Source organism: Aquila chrysaetos, chromosome 1 (genome assembly GCF_900496995.4).
Source record: "Aquila chrysaetos chrysaetos chromosome 1, bAquChr1.4, whole genome shotgun sequence".
NCBI lineage: Eukaryota > Metazoa > Chordata > Aves > Accipitriformes > Accipitridae > Aquila > Aquila chrysaetos.
This window is the reverse complement of record NC_044004.1, coordinates 83,283,122-83,302,170: the sequence shown is the minus strand read 5'-3', so window position 1 is coordinate 83,302,170 and position 19,049 is coordinate 83,283,122. Positions and strand designations below refer to the sequence as shown.

The 19,049-nt window shown below is 42.8% G+C and overlaps 1 protein-coding gene across 1 annotated transcript in view; it reads right to left on the bottom strand.

Moving 5' to 3' along the window:
* SLC4A4 (solute carrier family 4 member 4) overlaps positions 1-19,049 on the bottom strand; it is a 237,912-nt gene that overhangs the window by 218,207 nt on the left and 656 nt on the right. The window lies entirely within an intron of this gene.

Here is a 19,049-nt window from a genome sequence, read left to right as displayed (position 1 = left end):
TTCATATTAGAAGATACCGCCTGCTGAAAAGCAAGCTTCAGCATAGTACTTTGTCCTTCCTAAGCCCATCCTGCTGCTCATTCCCTGGAGAGCTCTCTCATGCTTTCTCTTCGCTGTTCTTGCAGTCAAAGCTCAGCAAGCAAGCAGGAACTTGGGCAGAAGGTTTCTCCTGCATGCAGCTTACACTGCAGAAATGCCTGCGGTAACCTTCCCAATGACCCTCATATGCGCCTAGGCATAGCAGAGTTAGATTCCCAGCTATGTTATTTCTATTCACACTTTCCTAAGTGTTTACTAACTTGGGAGAGCAAGGCCAGCACTGGCAGAAGTAGAGGAATGCCTATTCTGGGTAGCCACCAGGTCTGCAGACACCTGCCTGGCAACAATCCCTGTCCTGCATGGCAGGCATCACACCCCTTTCCGTACTCGGGTTTAGCATGTTACTTGTCTGTGCATCAGCTCTTCCCACCCAGTGTCTCCGGGCAGCTGTCAGTGGATCTTCCCAGCCACGAGGCAGATTGCTCTGCTGCTGGGATGACTATCTAATGATAGGCACTCGCAGTTGGCAAGCCGTTGGAATCCCACAACAGAACTATAATAAGCACAGGGCATGACTAAACCTGAACTGCTGTCTACTTTTCCAGTGGCATCGTGCCATAACCCATATGTGATCAAGAATTTTAAAAAAATGTGACCCACATCCTCTTTCAATTCCTTACCCCTCTACCAGCAGCATCTCGTCACCCACACAGCTCCCTCTAGCCAGCAATCCAAGTGGCTTTGGGAAGCCGTATTGTACGGCACAGATGCCCTCCCTGCCGGGACAGGGAGACAGAAATGCGTGGCCCACGACCAGCATATCACGATGCACTCTGGCTGGGAAAGGAAAGGAGCAGGGCAAGGAAAGCAGGTTTACTTTCTCAGTGTTATCTTTCGTGAACTAAACGTGAGACAACTTGAAATTCCGTCACTAGAAACTACAGTGAGCTCATTGCTATATAGTTGATCTCGCCGTAATGTGAAATCAGCATTTCTGCTTGGCTGAGTGGTATTTTTATTATCCCAGTGCCACTCTGAACACACCATATTTCAAACTTGTTCCCACAGCAACTTTAAGGCACTCTCTGTTGTAGTGAGACATGCTGGCTTTATTTGCAATGTCACAGAAGGCGTAGTGACAAGAACACATGTAGCCAAAGTTTCTCATCTGAGAACAGAGGAAACAAAACTAGTCGACAACTAACAGAACAATACTGCTTATACCACTACGCACTGCTCTCTTGCAGAGAAATGAGCCAAGTTTTGTCCGAACACCACCAAGCAGGCAAAATAGCTGGCAGCACACTCTAAAAAGCATAAAAAGAGTGACACCTTCCACCATCTAATCGTTTACTTTCAGCTGTATCATCAGCCCTCTGGCTATTGCTAGCTCCTAATAACTTTCCTAAATCTTTGCACAGACATGAACAAGGAAAGCTTCAAGTAGTCAGTCAGGAATTTTTAATGAGGAATGCCAGGACTGTGAGCTGAAAAGGCAGAGTTAGCTCTTCCCTGAATGCCAGGGGGCAAAACAGCCACATGTGACATCCTCGACAACTTCTGCGGAGAAAACAAAGCGCTGGAAGCATAACTGCATCTTAAGCACTCCATCTCAGGCAATGAGCTAGCCCCAAATTCCTGCAGTAAACGCTTAACCCTCTGTCTTCTCAGCTTTCACAAACACTCTTTGTATTCAAGTAATTTGCAAATAGTTAGCCCAAACTGGTGGACGACAACAACAACAACAAAAAGAGAGGCGGCAAGCCAGTCCTTAAACCAATGCATTCTGCTACTTAATTTTACAATCCAGAGGTCACAACAGTCAGTACCCTAAAACTTTGCACAAAGTGGTGATGAAACAGGCGCATGCATGTACGTAGGCATATATACACAGATACATACTCTTTTTATGAGAACAGCAACAAAATGAAGGAAGAAATCATTCCTTTCTGAAGTCACACACAGTTTATTAAAACTGGATTTTGGAAGCAGCCCAATTCTAATCTTTTCCTCTGAAAGAACTCCATGCCTTAAACATATACAGTATGTCATAAACACTATTTCAGTTTTCCTTTTAACTCGTAACCAGGCAGGCAACTAGCAATGGCCCTATTTAAACACATGGTAAAGGGCAGATAAAATGACATAAAATGGCCTGTTCAAGGAAGCCCAAAGGTCTAGTCAAACGATACACTTAATTTGCTGTTTTGTTTTTTTTTTTTTAACATCAATAGGTTTTGAAGAAGTGTCTTCCCCTTCTTTACTTCAAGAAAGAAAAAAAGACAGACCCTTTAAGCCATCTCAGATTGTGCACCTGAAAGCAATGGTACTCAAAAGTGCTAATCATATTAAAAAACCCCTCTTCACCAACATCTTTGTCACAACACTAGAGCAAACTAAATTTCGAAAACTTTCTGCTAAAAAGCACTTTCCTTCAGGACACAGCTTCAAACCATCACCTAGAGCCAAATATAATCGCATGGTCTTCTTACTTTGAACCCTCACTGCATGCAATCCCTGATCCTAACAGTGTTTGCCTCAGCAGATCTGAGGCTCCAACTTTGCAATTCTGCTCCTCCAGGCCAACAATGGGAATGAAGTCGGACCATGCAAGTCTTCACAGAGCACGGTACCGCGTTTCTCTGAAATGCTTGTTTTGACCACAGTAACGACTTAAGCTGTACATACATGTAGCTTTTCTTCTGGCCTTATTACTGCTTGCCTTATTACTGCTTACCTCTGGAAAAGTCTGTGTGTAGACTCCCTCCTACGGTGCACGGATACACATGCTCACTCGTGTTCTCTGGGATAAACTGTCTTCCTAAAACAACTTCTGATTTCGCCTTCCTTTTTAACTCTTAACTGCTCTTTTGATTTTCAGGTGACAAGCTTATTTGAAATAAAAATTTACAACATAGTGAAAGCTCAAAGACATTGGTTTAGACCAAATCCTTACCTACTACCTTTCAGACTTGGGTTTTTTATCCAGATTGGTGGTGGTGTTTACTTGTTTGCTGTTAGAACGTTTGCTTGTTAGAACGGTGATTCCATAGCCATTATGAATACTGTCTCCCAAATGCTCGCAACTAGCCACACTACTTCACCTTTCCCTTCTTGACCAGGAGGCATACATTTCTCTTAAAATGACATAACATTATTACATATCACCACCATGCTCGTCAGTCTTGAATCCCAGACCCTTACCTTTTAAAAAAACTAGTTTTCTAGTGGAATTCTTAAACAGTACAAGTCATGCCTTGTAAGTAACCAGTGTTCTTGCTGGCAAACCACAAGACAACAGCACCATCCAGCGGCCCCTTCGTCAGTCAATGCTTTCAAGAGCTATGAATTAATTCTGAGTACCTCTCCAAAGGGGTACGCACCTTGTGAGGCTTTCCCAAAACCAGCAAGGTACTTCAACTCCCTCAGTTTCAATCGCGCAGGTTATTTCCCCGAGAACGTAGGACTTCATTTCCAAAGGTGATAAACACCAACAACACAGATAACCACAAATGATGGTCATTTCTGAAATTTTAGGAGTCTCTTGTTTTCAGACAGCATTGACTTTGCTTTCCACAGATACCCCTTGCACATTCTCCTGTGGCCGAGGCCTTCAAACCATTACTTAATACAGGTCAGTCTAACAAAAAGTTCCTATATCTAAGAGCTGGCACACTTCCTCACCAGTCTCCAACCACGAGTTTTGAAGAGAGAACCGCATATGGGTCTGTGACAGTGGTGTTTCGTGTTCTTTGAGAAAAATACCAAGAATAATCAGGCAATGTAGTCAAATGCTTGTGAGCCACCTGCAATTGGTAGTGGGGCTGTGTATAAATATGACCCATTATTAAATAACGTAAACAAAAAGTTGTGGGGAAAAAGACTATCATTTAAGTGAAGCTATGTGTTAATAGTTGTTTATATTAAAAAACAAATCATGCAACATCAGGCATCTCCTCATATTGCGTGATTCCACAGCGGCAAGTTTTACAGAATCCAGCGCTGGCTGACAAAGAACCTAAGCCCATGTTAAAATGTACATTCATAACAACTAGAAACCAAGTTAAGAAAACAACAAACCAGACAGCTTCCAACAGTTCTGAGGTGTCAGCCGCTCCCTTCATCACTGAAGACCACTGGTCTGAAACCTGTCGGTGACCAAGGGAACTTCCGCATTGGTCAAGAGCTAAACGGCATCTCAAATACAGAATTTTCCAATCTGCTGGTCCCAGAGTGCTTCAGACCACAGAAGATCTTAACCGCTCTCATCTCAAGACAGAGACAAACACACTAATTTTCAGATGACACTCCTCATGTCTGTGGTATAAACTGTTCCTTTTTTAGTGTGGGACAATACTATCCTTTGAGATCAGTGTTTTTTGGGCATCCATTCAATTGCTTGGCAGCTGGGGTGAAAAATCTAAGGAGTCTGTATCCAAGCTCCAGTCATTCATCAGCTGTTTGGATCACACCTAGCATTACAGCACATCTTAGCTGTTACCTGAAACCATAGCAGGAAGGGAAGTTTTAAACAGCAACATGGCTTTCGGAGCTATCACTGTTTCTACCTCACTACATGGTCTCAGGAGACCACCTACACTTAAGTAGAACCAGTCTGTTTCTGGGACTTTTTTGTTCCAAAGCTTGGACTCCATCAGTGGGACATCTCCTTTCTCTGAGAGGCAAGTTTCATTTGAGGTCATCCAGTCCTCTCCGTGGTGAACCCACACAATGTTTTTGCAAAATAGTAATTCCAGCTTGCTTATGCTGCTCTACTTTCTATAATTTACCTCGGACAATGGGTTATCTCTCTGATCTTTTCATGGGTGATGTAACAGCAAGTTGAAGGAGGATCACTGTCAGGCGAAATTCCTCCCAGGTGCCTTATAATTATAAGGCAACAGTCACAGGGCTATAGCAATAAAAGAAGAGAGGTTAGCTTTAGTTAGTTGAGCCAAAAAAAACAACTCAAAAATAAAAAAAAAAGAAAAAGAAAAAACCCCAAATGGCAGGTGTATAAAAAGCAGGAATAAACACTGTACACCCTTGTTACGGAAAAAACTGGCATGATCTCATCTCAAAAGGGATTTAGGTGCTTAATTGCCTCTGCAACCAATTCAAACACTCAAAATTCCTGAGTCTGTGAAGGTAAGTGCAGATTTAATAATAAAATGTTCTTTTACCTACAAGAAAGACTGTTTTAAAAGTCAACTGTAATTAAATGCTGACAGGTGTCTGAGCTAAAACCTTTTGTACCAGTAGCACGGACACAGTGTCCCGTTGTTAACACTACATGTTACACTCTGCAGGGACCAGTTTTCCTTTTCTTCTGTGGCATTACTCAGGCATGGAACAATCTGAAAGTCTAACCCCACTTTCCTTCGGGTTCACAGGACCGCAGAGGTTCTTCCCACAAGATATTTTCCCACCAGCCTACAACCCAGGGCACGCTTGCTCAGCCCGCAGTCAAATCCCAAATGCATTGGAGGATGTCTGTTTACCTTGACACTAGAGAACCAGTTTATGTTTTTCCTCTCTTCCTGTCATACAACCACAAGCTGGAAGTACCCAACCAAAATATTGTCATGCGTACAGCTGAAGCATCCATTTGTTGTGGATTGGTCAGAAAGAAATGACCACAGCTGTCGCTGTGGACTCCCTCCGTTACCTTTGATGCATTCCTGCTCTTTCTTTGCACTTCTGGAATAAGTCACCTTTCAGCTTTACAACAGCATACGCTGGAGGATTGCAAGAGTCTCAGATACTGCCAGCCGTACCAGGAGCTGTACAGGTGCCTATGACAAATAAAAGAGATTATTTATCTTGTGCCCAGAGGCCTCTGAAAGGGCCCATGGCCAAACTGCAGAAAAAAAAGGACTGTTAGTTGCCAGGTGAAAGAGTCAGCAGCCTGGCTGAGCCAGGCTTCAGCTTAAAACTCTTCTCAATTAGCTGCACAGGCCCTGGGGCTCTGCTGAAGGCGCATTCCCATCAGGACACCAGACCAGCTTATTATCACAGAGCAACAAGAAGATTTCTTTCCTCTCTGTGGCCAAGACAAGCAACTGTGGGACTTGAAGAAGGCGGTTAGATCATCATTGTATCACAAGCACTGTGCTTCTGCTCCTACCTATCCTTGCTTATACAGCAAACGCCACACACACACTCCCTTTCTTAACAAGTAGGAAAGGGAAGGACTCTCAAGGAGATGGATGAAATCAGGTGGTTTGTGCTGCTATAACTTCAAGAATGACCAGGGAGACCAAGGCTATTCTGGCCATCATCAAAGCACCGGATTAGCCAGTCTATTCCTAAAGCACACTCACTGGAGAAAGAAGGAAGTAAAAGCAAAAGACAAGTCCTAACGCCGCAGTAGCCTACTGGAACAACACAAACCCACTGCAACACGTGCACACACCCAAAACTGTTTAACTTGTGGCCAAATCTAGGAAATCCAGAAGCTGAACACCAAGGACAATTCCCAGAAGGATCAGCACGTCAGTATGGGAATGATTTTCAGGAGTAAGCCTCCTTCCACCTAGAGCACGCTCTGACAACCCTTCCTCACACAGTCCAGCTCTCCAAGGCTACAGAGAGCAAGAGCATCCTCACCAAACAAGATTTGGCTGTAAAGCCCAGTTTGCTGAATCTCTCAAACGCTTGCTTAAGGACTGACCACCCATCAAAACTAAGAGCAATCTGCTAGCTTAGGAGTTAGTGCTGGGCTTCCCAATCTCACTGCCTTAGTCAAGGTCCCTCTCCTAAAGCTGAGCTTCCCTACTCCTGCCTGCTATGCACAACACCTGGGCAGGCTGCCTGGCAAGCTCCAGGTACCTTACCTTCTCTCCTGTTTACTGTTCTATGCGTGAAGCCTTACAGCATACAGAGCAGGGAAAAAAAGGGGGACGTGAGCATTCAACCATTATTGCAGAGTGCCCTCTTCAAACCAAAAAGATAGCACACATCACTGTAGGTCACCAGAGAATAAGAATGGAAAGTGTATGGCAGCACTACCATGGAAACTAGCAGCAAACAGTCTGGCATTCAAAAAAACACAAGATTTATGTCTTAGGTTAGGACTGACCAAACAGGAACATGCAGATCCGGCCTCCTTAGCTTGGAGCAACGCAGATCCAGAGCTCGATAATCTATTCACATAGCAAGTGAATGAAGACATTCGTAGCCCAAAAAGGAGGGCAGGGCAGTTGCAAAGGGCCCAGGGCAGAACTGACACCCTCCACAGTTGGTGCAGTTGATGTTCATGCAATACACTAAGCACTGTTGAGGCTTTCAACTCAGGGGGCCTGGGGTAAACAGCTTAGCTTCCTTTCCATTTTTCCTTTTCACCTTGGGATACCTCAAACTCAGTTTGGTAAACCCCAAAGCTCTAAACAACCCCAGAAAGACTCTTTACTTCCATCATCTCTTGTTGCAATGGCCTGGGTATACAGCCATGCTTTTGCTACCATGCTGGGTACCATAAGTACCTCCGTTCGGAATCTATAAGGTGAAACTGTCTCAACGTAACAGCTTTTTTTCTCACCAGAGTGCTGGTAGAGCGCAGGGGTATACCTGACTCTCAAGCTAACTGTGCATGTATCGATAGCATTGTAGAAAAGTCAGGGTAGCTCGCTGCCTCAGGAGGAAAGAGGTGGCACAGAGAGCAGACGTGGACAATGACACCCACTGGTTCTCAGTCATCTGGGACGGACACGAGCTGGCCAGATTTTTATACAGAAAATATTCAGAGAATCTTCCTACATAAGAAAACCAAAACCCAGACCCCATGTACTAAGAGATTACAGGAAAGGCAACCATGAGACAGCAAAAACTGAAACCATAATTAGCTGTTAGGATTACTGAGTAGTAACTATGTTGTGTGGTTACAGAGCAATAATCCATGTTTGGAATCCCTGACTGACTACAAACTGGCTAGATGCTGCAGGCACATTTTTTCATAAACGCTACAATACCTAGAATCTCCTTCTAAAGCCCATGCAGAAGGTGGCAATATCTGTCAGGGGCTTAACAGGCACCGCTGGGCAGGATGCATTTCTGAAAGCCCTGACGACTTCACCTTATGTGCTCACACAGAAGCTATGCTCCTTTGCAAATCCAAGCAACGCTGAGAAAACGGACCGACAGTTTACACAGAGAGGCGTCAAGCGAGTTAGGTGACATCCCCTGATGACCAAGTGGCACAGGATTAAGCGCAATCACACACAATCCTCGAGTACGAGTAAAGAATGATCCCGGACTATGCTAGGTTAGGTGGAGTCAGAGACAGAAATGAAATGAAGCATGTTAACGCAGGCTGCATTTTTCTTCTAGGACAGATAAGAAGAGTGCTAGAGGGCTCTCAGCAGGGAAAGAATACGGTTGGCTTTGAAAAGTTGTGAAATCTTTGCCCATTTCCAACCAGCTGCCTCAGTGATGGGAAAGGATGAGTAATTGTTCCTGGACTGGGAGGAAAAAATAATCAGCTTTCCCAAATCATTATGGAAAATAAACTCAACAATAAGTCATATAAAAACATGAGCTGCCCAACAAACCTCAAATGACATGGTAAACTTGATGAGAATCTAGTGGAAGAAGGAAGCCCTTTTTGCTACTGTCTAGCTGGTACCCAAACATCTAGTAGAGTTGATGGGGAGTTACCCAAGTCATGATTACACCATTTTACCTGTGCCAAGTAAAAGGAAGAAAAATCTTTTGCGAGGAAGGGCTCAGTAAGTCTCTTGGCAGAGTTCCCCACTTGAGACCACCAAATATAACCCCTTCGATCCCAGAAGGCCAAATTCCATTAAGATGTCAAGCAAAGCCAACAAGTCACGTAAAACGAAGAAAATGCTGAACGATTCAGGAGGATGGAGTTGCGGAAGAAGATTACAAAGGCTGCCGGATGCCTTCGTAATGAAGACGACAAGGAAAATTTGAACTTCTTAACAGGTACAACTCTGCACAAAAAGTAAATTCTGGGCTGCAAGCGTATGAGAAAATAGTTCACTCGAGCCGATCTCTGATCAGGCTGAAATCCTACTAGTGACTGTTTCGATGGAGCCTGTTCTATCAAAAGAAATACACAGTTCAGCAAAGCTACTTTTAAGTTCTTAAAGAGCCTTTTAATGACTCTCTACTGCCTCTGAACTTGTTCTTTCAGCCACTCAGAAGACATTTATCTAATTCAGACAGTGTTCAGCTTTAAACAAACAAATAGATGAACACCGATAAAAAATTTAATTAGAATATTGCTGCAAATCACTGGAGATGGGAATTGTGGAACGTTACACCAGGGGCAATGACCACACTGCTGTGGTAAGCAATTTGTAACAGTAGTTAGGACAAGAGAAGAAATCATAAATGGGGCTGGGGTGGAGATTTTCACTAGGCTCTAGAAAGACTCCCTGCTCTACATGAATTATAATCAAATCCATTAATTACAAGGAAGTCATAACGCCCTTTTCCTTTTCTTAGGTAACATCTAAACATACCGAATTCCTTAGTGACAGAAGAAAACCAAAGAGCTCTAGGGTGAAATAGATCTCTAAATACTATAGCAATGCATATTTCAGAAACAAAGGCAATTTTTCTCCCCATTGTTTATATTTGCGATATATTTTTCATCTCAGTATCTCAACAATACTGTTTTTACATTCCTAAAGTAATTTTTTTCAAAAGCAGTAAGAGTCAGCCCAGTTGTGCCCCTCGTGATGTCACTTCTGCTGCAGCAGAATCTGCCTGAGGGTGGGGGAAATCAACTTTCTCACAAAACAGAAGTTTAGACACATGCTTTCTTCAAGAAGCTGTGCTCTATGTTAAACATCTCATTTCTCCATCTCCCATGAGTGACTTTTAAAAACTGAATACACTTATTGTCAAACCCATCAGAATTAAAATACCGAGAAGGGGTGGGGGGGAGGAGAGAAAAAACGCGCAAGTCCTATCCAAAGCACAATACAAGTACTTCAATTTGTACAAGTGTCAGAGCAAGCCACCACTCTAACCCCTTTCATTAAACATTTACAGAGAGCTCATCTGCATATCTCAATCTCAAGCAAACAAACCGAAGTTTGGAGTCAGATGTTTTTAGCTGGATTAGAGATCACTTTCCCTCTCACCCCAGCAAATTAAAGACATGAAATAGAGTTAAGAGAAGCTCAAAAACACTGTCAGGTTTGGGACCAAAAATTACTCTTTTCCAAGTTCTTTCTGCGCATGTTCCCTTAACTGGGAGATGCTATTAAAAAAAAAAAAAAAAAAAATCCCACCACTGCACACTAACTTGATGGGCTCCTCTTTAACAATATTCCACATGCCAGGAAAAAACAAACCCTCATTCTCTTACAACATGTGCTTAACTAAGACCTAGTTCAAATAAATAGCTTTGCCCAGACCTTTACACTGAGGCCATGTCCATGCTGTGAGCTAACTGTCAATACAGCTACACCTTGCTTTATGCCAGCAAAGGGCTGGTAGGGTGAATACAGCCTTTCCTGGTGACAATGCATTCTTGCTACAAGAACTTACTCCAGTCTTCTCAGGCAAAACCTGCAGCGACAGAAAGATCTTTTTAACCAAAATAACTCTGGCAGCAGAAGACACAAGGCAAAATAGCCTGCCAAATATGTAATGACCGTCTTAATTCTTTAACCTATGTTTATTTGGCAGAGAAAAAATACCAGTAGATCTGCTTTAAAGCAGCTCTTATTCACTAACTCTATCAGGGTGTATAATGCCTGACCCTGCTACCACCGCTGGAGCATCTAGCCCCTTTAAAACTGCTTCTTCCTACTCGCCTTACCCTCTAGTGGCAGCATTGTCCTACCATCTCCAGTGTCTAGATATGGAACTGATATGGCAGAGCATGACAAACTTCATCGTCACTGTAGGCCTATAGCAAGGCTCATTAGCCCCGTCGGCCATTATCTACAAGGAGCAAAACACAAAACACTCGCCTTGGTAAGTGGCCCAGGGCACACAAACCTTCTACACAGGCAGAGAGAGAGAGACACAGAGAGAAAAGCAAGGATATTAAAATACCTCAAGGGACTTACCCTCCCATTTAATTTTCTTTCTCCCATTGTTGCTCCCACAATTGTCTAGCACGCAGGAGCCAGAACAGAGGTTTTGCTGTGTCACTGGCGAGGCAGGAACTCAGCACCCACCTGCTCTCTGAATGCCGAAGCTTTGGCAATTGCTCAAGGTAAGAAAGGTTAGCAGCATAGATCATTCTAGCTGTAGCAGTACCGGGATTACCTTAAATTGCACTCTGTCCCTGTTTCTTTTTATGAAGTACAGGTTGTAAACTTGATATATTGTAAAAGCTCTTCAAGTACGTCTTTAAGTGGCACTTTCCACTTATTTGTACAGTTGTCTTCCACAGAAGAGGTTAATTTTTAGCCTTCAATTCTTTAGGAACAACAAAAAACCTTCACTGCTGAACAGACCTTTCAGCATTGTACTTCCAAACGTGGAAATAAAATTCCATCAAACAATTTCCTTCTAACATCTATAAACCTACTTGGTCTAGTCTCTGCTCGACTCATTCACTCACCGCGTTACGTGACATGTTGTGCTTTATTCGGGTCACTGCCCATTCCCACCCCTCGCTCAGTTGTTTCAATAAGGAACGCAGTATAGTCCAAAGCAATAGTTCAAGTCCGAAACAGATTTTGTTCCCATCTCTGAAGTCCAAGGTCACACAGGAAATGGACAAACCACTCCACACTCTGTCTCAACTTAGTCCTTTCTAAAAAGGGGCATAATACTACTTCTATTTGTCATGTACTGTCACATTAGCAGATGGCAGTCTTAGTAACTCCTTAATTTAGGTTTCAAAAAAACGTGATGTAGGTTTCAACATCATTTTTTGAGCTCAGCTTTGTTACTGTATTAAAATATCATACTCCTTTTACAAATATATGAAACATCTCCTAACTAGTATAATGCATGTTTCATTGGTCATCTATGTAGGTAGCATGTAGATGATACAGTTGGCTTACTCGGACTGTACCATTTCAGTGTTCCTTAGAACACCTTCGGGGCATTAAAATAAGACATTCCTAAAGTAATTACTTTCCCTATTTCTGGTTTAAGGGTCATATAATTTTACACACACACACACAGTAAAAATATCTACTAATTCCATCACTTCTGACACAAATAGCTCCTCTCCCAGAAAACACCAAACTAGTTGTAACTGTCTACAACACTAACTCCAAGCTGTAAGGCTGCAGACTCCTCAGGCCAAGGGCCAAAGGATTTGCAAAAGGTAACAGAGAAAGCAAGCCTTCTCTCAGGAAGCTTACATTGGTTCATAAAAGTGTATCACACCTGTAAAGGTGGTCTAAACCAGCGCTAAGAACTGCTAGTCCACAAGTTCCAAATCTGCCAGCCATCATCGGCCTCTCAAAAAAGCTAAGAACCTTCATTTTGGCCACCAAAGGACAAAAATACTACCATCCTGTGGACACGATTCTCCTCTCGTATCACTGGTGTGAAGCAGAAGCAAGCTGATGAAATGCTGCTCTTGGGCGAAAACAATGTCCACATCGTACACTGCTGCGGAAGCAGAAAGAGTGTTTGTTTTACTGCTGACAGCATAGCTCCGCCAGCCCCAACCGGTGTGTGCAAGTCACTTGAGTCTTATTTCCTAAGACTCTCGGTGGATTTTGCATGCTACAGAGATCTTAATGGATTCCATGCAGCAATAGCCTACTTCAAAGCTAGCCTACAAATACCTCAATCTCACCCTGGATTACAGCATAGCTATTTCCTGTAAGGACAGAAAGCCTCTCCATCTCTATTTATGATCTCTGTTTCTTGGTTTGATTTCTGTGAAACTATTTTGAAATGAAGCTTCCAATAATGAACATGAGCCAAAGATTTAGTCCAGAGCATCTCATTCTCTCTCATATCCTGCCAGACAAATAAAACTGTTAAAGTCATATCAGTAAGAAGAGAATCAGCTCTACCATCTGAGTATGTCCCTTTCCAACATCTGTCTGCCTCTCCAGCTTGTAGATCGAACTGGAGCACTTTTAGCAGGATTGTCCCTGGACCATTTGTCAGTCTCTGTGATACCAGTAAACAACTTGTCTCTCTAGGTCTACAGATTTTTAAACAGAAATCAATACACGAAATACCTGCACAATTGTAGGCTACAGCCTAGCACAATTAAGGCTGTACCTTAGAGAGTACATGGGATTTGCTGAATACCATGGAGATAGTCTCGATTTACAGTGTGTCAGGACAAAATCGGATCAGTCGCAAAATATTCTAAACCTAGGATGTTTCTAATGTTAGCTCATTTAACTTCAGCCTTAGCTGGACTCATTTTCTGATTTATCCTTAGTGATAGCCAATACTGCAGACAAAAGGCTTTATTTGCCTCTCACTTGCACTCAGCTTTCTCTCACTCCATTCTTCCTGTTAAATGGTTACCAGCCTTTATATTACCCACCCTGCTTCTGCTGCACCAAAACTCTTTAACTAGAAGTTATTCTTCAACGCATACATTCTTCATCTTTCCCCTTTTTTGTGAGTGTGCAGGTATTATCATCAACCACATATCAGCAGCAAACAGCTCCTGGTCACTAGTTTACCTGAGTAAAGACTGACAGCACCTCACCATTGTCATCTGAAACCCCTGCTACCAGGGCTGACTACACTGCCTTTTGAAGCAGTTTCTCATCTTCCAGGGATCTTGAATTTGTAGTCTGCCTCCATTGCCACAGACAAAAGATTGCAGAAATCACATTAGTAGAACTTTTAAGTGCAATCCCCTTTTTCCATATCATTTGACAACTCCCATGAAAGTATTTCCACCTTTTACATCTCACAAATGCACAGTTTTTGCAGCATCAAGCAACACTTACAGAGACCACATCCTGGCTCCTGCTAGTGTTACATCTTATTCAGGTAAAAAGATGCACTCTACTCATTCGTTGTCTGTTTACACCTTCCTTTTCATTTCAGGTACATCTATGCATTAATTATGTCCAGATTCGTAACAAAATTTCTTTCCCTTAACCTCTGTCTCAACTCCCTCTCTTTAAAAAACAGTGACTAAGATCTTCCCTCTAGCTCTTTCCATCTTCCCCAACCATTCATATAGCAGTTAAAAGGTTAAAAATACAGAACAAATCTTAAGGCGCTCCTTGCTATCAGCAGTACAGGTGCTACCAACGAGTCATGCTCAGAAAAGCAACCTGTCCAAGACCACATACTGTCAGCAACAGTCACAACTAGAACCAAGGACTTTCAAATACTAACACTTTTGTTATTATTTCAAATTAAAGCTAGTTTTACAAACAGCACGCAGTCCCCTTAAAAAAACAATAAAAAAAAAACCTAAAACCAAGCTACATACAGTCATAATAGCTATTGTTTAACCAGTACTGTGATCTTGCAACTGTTAACATAGGTCAGAGACAGCACTGAAAAACAAAGGTGAAAGTTACATTGGGGGTTACCCCAGCTCCCAAACTGATGGTGTTCATGAAGAAACCTGCAGGGCAGATGCCCAAAATCTAAAGCACAGTATTTTCTTTTGTGTGCACAAACCTAGGAAACCACGCTGCAGCTGAGGTCTTCCGGTAAATAAGGAAAGCCGACTGCATTTTATACAGAGTCCTAGCACGTTATTCAGTGTATAATAGACAAAATACACTGGCAGCTCATCAAGTTAACGGGATTCACAACAACTGACTTCAACAAACACAGCAGAAAGGCAGGATGTTAGGAAAAATCTTGGTAGTAACATTAGCTGCTAGGCTTTCTTGCCTAAAAAACCATACACCGAGTTGGTCACGGGAGATAAAATCAAAGAAATAAAGCTGCCTTCTACCTCAAATAAAAGGGGGGGGAAGAAAAAGACACTTTGCATGGAGTAATGCTTGAAAAAAATCAAATTACTTGCCTTTTTCAATGAACATAGTGCTCCCTTAAAGACAGACTGTAAAGACTTTTAGTAAAACGTACCAACAAACAGAAAATCCCAAAACGTAACACCATGAAATCAAGAAGCGGAAGTGGAAATCACTACTTACATTAAGAGGCCGAGAATTGTAGTATCTACATCCAATTTCAAGACCTTAAGTATTTCCTAGTGAAAAACAAGATCATTCAATGGACATACTATTCCAGCCAGCAGGAAACGTTGTAGGACAGATCTAATACCCTACAGAAATGTCTTCCAAGACCTAAAGCAACTACAGCTATCCAAGATAAGGATCAGTACACTAACAGCCAGTAGTTTAGCCTAAGTATACAGGCTCAGACTGCAGAAGCTCAGGAGGCAAAATGACAGACAGAGTGCAAGTATCATCATCCAATGTATAAGGTGTTCCAAGTAAAAGAAATGCAAAGGGTTCAGTCCATGGGTAGCAGCGTGACACACGCGGAAGGAGAATCAGGTTATATTCTGGTGCTAGAGACAAGCGGAGTAGAAGAACAAGCAGACAGAAAAAAACCTCAAAGACAGCTCAACAAATGCGGAGACAAAGAAGATTCCAAACAAAAACTGACTAAAAGGAGGGTTCTGCAGAGGGACTTCAACAGATCCAGAGACCTTCAGTCCATGCTCCACAGCAAGAAGACAGAGAATTGCTACACTTTCAGCAATGCTTTCTGAGCTAGTGCCAATATGATTCCAGCTGGATTGTAAAGGCAATCCCAGAAGCAATGCTAACAGTAGTACTTAAAGCCAAAAGTGCAACCAGATGCTGGAGATGTCCTCATCTGAGAGCAATGGGCAAACGCAGACCATCAATAAAACATAAAACTAAGATGCATTATCACTTTGAGTGTATCATGGGTGAACAATCTTGGGAGAAAAGGAAATTTTCAGACAGAAAGAGTTAGTGACTCATCTCTGGCACGGACAAATTCTATCAGCCCCACTGCATGCATAGACTAAGTCATTAACAGATATCATGAAACGCCGTTACTTACACGAGCTAAGTAACTACAAACGTGATCAAGATTCTAGCTCTATCACACAAGTTGAAGCGTGCAATATAGCCATAAGACTTGGCAGATACAATTAGAAGTAATTTCTAGAGCGTACTAGGCCATAGCATCTTAGCATCACCAACGATCAGTCCTGCCCATACTAAAATTCTGAACAGGATGGGAAGCCACAAGCAGCAGAACAATCATCCACTAGACCACAACCATCATGCTGTCCTCTGAGGAAAAGGCTAGTCTTGTGCATAAGCCGTGATTACGTTCAAAGGGGACAGAGAATAAATCTCAGCAGGTAAGAAGTGAAACTGTGAGATCATGATGTACTTCACAGCTGAACGTCTACGAATAGTAGGGGCACTCATTAGCTACAAAAATCCAATTGTAAGTGTACGCACAATAGCATGAAGCACGCTGAAAATAGAGACTGCCTGAGAAAAGGAGGGCTCCCAGCCTCAAGGAATCTCAGTTAACTCTCCAATACCTAAAACTGCTCAATTACACAAAATGGAGCTATATTCCTTTGTCAGAACACACAGCAAATATACCATTCAGAAACCAGAATGTTTAAAGCACACTCCAGCAAGAACTGCAGTTAAAGCAGGCCTTAAAAGCTACAGCAGCCTAACAAGCTTATCGTCGGGCTGTGGCCACAGCACACTGCAACAGAGACCCCGCTTGAACAAGGTTTTTAGTCCATTGACATGGTGCCTATGCCCTAGACAATAATAAAACAGAGACAGCAAAGAAACTGTTGACGGGGACAAGCACACATGAAACACCTACCCAACTATGCTGGACCGCTGCAATAAACCCTCATGAAACAAGCAGCGTTGCATATCAGGAAGGGATACCTAAAAAGTCAAGTCCTGCTTTCTATGACAGCGGGTCTTCTCCTTCCGAGGCACAGCACAGCCAGGACACAGGCAGCCGATCCAGACCAGCAGTCTGCTGCGACAAAACAGTCAATGACCCGAAGCCACTGTACCCAGCTGAGAGGATGAGGGTAAAGGCCGTGAGCTAGCCCCACAGACAGGACAAAGCCAAAGGTGCAGTGGAAACAGCAAAGAGCTATAGCTATCGTTTTAAGAAACCAGCAGAGGCAAATCTGAACATAATTATGAAAAAAAGAGCACACTGTCAGCATACATGCATAGACAGTGCTGAAGCCAGAAACTGTTAGGAAGAGCCCCAGCAATCAGGTGGGCTAACACAGGAGAATTGCTCAGAAGAGAGGGCTAGAAAACCTAAGATACCAAACTGGAACAGAAGCAGAAGCCACATCCTCAAGTAGGCTGCATACTAGTAAAATTTTGGCTTTAACAAGTCTGTTACAACTTGTATGAGATCATGTTTTTAGTAGTTATTAAAAGACAAGTCACAACAACTTAGAAGGAAATTGGAGAGAAAAGCACAAAATGCAGGACAGAAAAGTCTGGAGAAAACACAGGAACGAACTCTTGAACTGCAGCGGCAACATCTTTGTAAATAACTCTCAGGAACCAACTGCCTTTTTCCGAGTCTGTCAGTACTATTAGCTAGCAAACATACATCGTGCAAGCTGGACTACCTTAACATTCTGGAGATACATATGCGATGTATGCCCTGCCTAAGACATTGGGAAGAGCAATCAGCAGAAATGCAAGAAATGGGCAATAGCCTACATTCTAATTTAGCATGCACTATATTCTTATTTACACTGCTATCATATTATTTATACCTGTGGATTGAAACCTAGACCTAAGAACAACAGAAGTCACCTACACGCAACAGCCTTGACTCTCAGGCTCTGCACATTCTATTGATTTTACACCCACGCTGAATATCAACGTAAGGTAAAATCAATCACTTCACCGCTTATTCCCAGTATGAAAGCCACGCTCCTTGGCACTACTGGATTTCAATCAGAATTTCAGAGGAATTCAGCCCAGTTCAGGCTTATATTTGGCACATCAAGTACTGTCCGTGGCTTCAGTTAGTAGAATTCACAGCTGGTTTATTTTCCCAGCACACGACCAGCATTAGTACTGCTCACTGTCTGCATTCGGGCCCGATAGCTCAGCGCTAGAAGATTGTATCGCTCAGACACATCAGGATTAGTGTTATTCATGCGCTAATATTCAGTCACAGAACAGAAACAGCTGGTGGCTGCACGGAAGACCTTCTGGTGGCAAACCCCCTCCCATTAGCTCAGCCTTTTCTAGTCTTAATCCAACAGGGGCTTGCTTTATTCCCCTCCCTCCAGAGATCAAGATTTATCTCATTCAGTGGAGTATTTATTAATCAGTTTAATGGTTTTGCTCTGGCAAAGCGAGGAAGTGACCTCTTCCTCCTTTACCTTTTCCAAAGCCATTCACTGTTAAAGCACTAATGCCCTTCTCGCAGGCAGCTCAGCAAGCGAGAACTGAGGACACAATGACCTCGCGTGGCAGATTCTGCACATAGCTTCGCCAGTGCCACCAGCTACGGGGACTGCAGCACAGTTTTCGCCATCAATTTTTATTACAAGATTAAATTTGTAATAAGTTTCCTTTCCTCACAAAGGGTGACAGTTTTCAGCGGCCATGTTTCTCAGTGAACTAACTTCAACGCGATTGCTGTTGCGCTGATGGCTTTCAATATCTTTTAAAACAAATAAGTAATTTCTATTGGCCATGAATCTGGGCCAGTGACCCCTTTCATGAGGGCATCGAAACATCGCAGTGAAAAATCTAAAACCAAGGCTGCCTTCATTCTCAATTATTTAATAGAGCACTTCAGACCTACAAAACAGCACATCAGCAGGCTGGGGGGATTAGTCAGTCAATATTGAAGACACAGGGAGATATCAACATTTTAAAGGTGAAAAGACTAAGGCAAAGAGTGATTTAACTCAGTCACACAGCGAGTCTAAACGGGAGCTGGGAAAACAATCTTGGAGTTCCTACACCTAGCTATATGCTGAAACCTCTTGGCAATAGCAACAGCACACTGTTTTTTCCTAAAATATAACTTAATTAATACTACATACATGCTTCCCTGATCCGTGCTTAACAGTTTGTTGTTTC